Below are 2,544 nucleotides of genomic sequence, written 5' to 3' on the forward strand. Positions count from 1 at the left end.
TGTGCTTAGACACAAATGCTTCTAATTCACATGCACCCAGAATACACTTACAATTAAACTCATGCAGCAAGAAGCTGAGGGAAGAAAAGTCAACTTAAATATAAAGTCAGGCAAACACAGATTTGTAAGAAAATTAAATTCCTTTAATGTGTAATGGAAGGTTAATAGATTTATATTTCCTAATAATGTTTGCTGGCTTTTCACACACACAAAATTATTACTTAGTGCAGGGGTTTACTCTCTTTGCTACTATTTAATGTATCATATATTATTATAAAACCAGTTATATTCTGTACTTAAATGCTCTCTAACATCTTTTAAAGATTTTATTTATTTATATATCTTTAGAGGGGAAGAAGAGAGGGAGAGAAACATCAATGTATGGTTGCCTTTTGTGCGTCCCCTGCTGGTAGTTAGCCTGCAAGGAACCGGCCTGCAACCCAGGCATCTGCCCTGGCTGGGAATCGAACCGCGATCGTCGGGTTCACAGGCCCACGCTCAATCCACTGAGCTACGCCAGCCAGGGCTCACATCTTTTAAATTATTTTTATTTAAACAAATGTTTATTTTAATTTTCAGTTAATATTCATTAAATTATTTTTGTGTGAGGAATTTTTATAGGTATTATCAGTGTAGATTCTCTATCATTGCAAGTCTATGTAGAGATATCTTTTACATTTGAAGGATTTTTCTAAATAATATATATAATATGTCTATCATGTTTAAATAACATCATATTATAATTTGATTTTAAAATATGATGTCTACATACAAAGTTACTTTAGGTAAAAATTTAGCAGTATCCAATATCATATTTTCTCTTGTTGTTTTTTTTACTTTTTTATTATTGATACTTTTTATTATAGACTCCCCAATTTTCCTTCCTTTTGCCACTCAGCCCCACCCTTCTTTTCTCTGGTCATCAACACATTGTTGTGTGGGTCAATGGGTTATGCATATAACATGTTCTTTGCCTAATCTTTGGCTAATCCCTTTGCTTTCTTTCATCCAATGTCCCCTCCTACCTCCCTTATGGAAGCTGGCAGTCTTTCCCATGTATCCATGCCTCTGCATGTATTTTGTTACATAATAATGTCACATAATAATCATTAAATTTTACATATCAGTGATCACATGGTATTTGTCTTTCTCCACCTGTATTATTTAACTTAGTGTAATAATCTTCAATTCCCTCTATGCTATTGCAAAATTTAAGACTTCCACCCTTTTTACAGCCACATCGTATTCCATTGCGAAAAGGTACTGTCGTTTTTATCCACTTATGTACCAATGGGAACCTGCGTTTCCAGATCTTGTAAACAGCACTGCTATTAACATTTAGGCGGTGTGTATTCTTTCAAATTGTTGTTTTAGGATTTTTAGAATGCATCCCCAGAAGTGGGATCACAATCTCAAAAGGCAGTTCCATTTTTAATATTTTGAGGAAACATCACACTGCTATCTGCAGTGGCTGCACCGTTCCCACCAACAGTGCATCATGGTTCCTGTTTCTTCACATCTTTGCCAGCACTTGTTTACTGCTTTCTTTATGGAAGCCATTTTAGTAGGTGGGAAGTGATATCACATTGTGATTTTAATCTGCATTTATTTGATGATTTGTGGCACTGAGCATTTTTTTTCATGTGTCTATTGCCACCTATGTGTCCTCTTTGGAGAAGTGTCAAGTCATTTACCCATTTTTAAATTGGATTGTTTGTCTTTCTGGCAAGCAATCCAATTTAAATTCTTTACACATTTTGCAAACTAACCCTTTATTAGATGTATCATTGGCAAATACATTCATTCACACACTGCATTCCCTTTTAGTTTTGTTGATTTTTTTTTGCTGTACAGAGCATTTTATTCTGATGTAGTCCCCTATTTTTCTTTGTTTTCTTTACTATAAAAGACGCTGAATGGCCTCAGCAATCTTGAGAAAGAAGAACAAAGTTGGAGGTATTACAATACATGACATCAAGCTATACCACAACACCACTATGACCAAAACAGCCTGAAAATGGCAAAAGAACTGGTATAGATCAGTGGAACAGAACACAGAATCCAGAAAAAAACACATAATTCTGTTGCCAATTGATATTTTACAAAGGGGGCAATGACATAAAATGGAGTAAAAATGGCCTCTTCAACAAATGGTGCTGGGAGAACTGGACAGCTACATGCAAAAAAATGAAACCCAAGCACCAACTTACACCATACACAAAAATAAATTCAAGGTGGATAAAAGACTTAAATATAAGCTGTGACACCATTAAAGTTCTAGAGGAGAACATAGGAAGGAAAGTCTCAGATATTTCACGCAGCAAGATTTTTACTGATATGTCCCCTAGAGCAAGGAACATAAAGGAAAGAATAAACAAATGGGATCTCATCAAAATTAAAAGCTTCTGCATGGCTAAAGAAAACAGTATTAAAATAAAAGGAGAACCAACCATACGGGAAAACATATTTGCCAATGATACCTCAGACAAAGGTTTAATCTCCAAAATATACAAAGAACTTACTCAACTCCACTCTAAGAAGACA

This window comes from Sturnira hondurensis, unplaced genomic scaffold (assembly GCF_014824575.4).
Source record: "Sturnira hondurensis isolate 20B ecotype Veracruz unplaced genomic scaffold, ASM1482457v3 Scaffold0024758, whole genome shotgun sequence".
In the NCBI taxonomy this organism is placed as follows: domain Eukaryota; kingdom Metazoa; phylum Chordata; class Mammalia; order Chiroptera; family Phyllostomidae; genus Sturnira; species Sturnira hondurensis.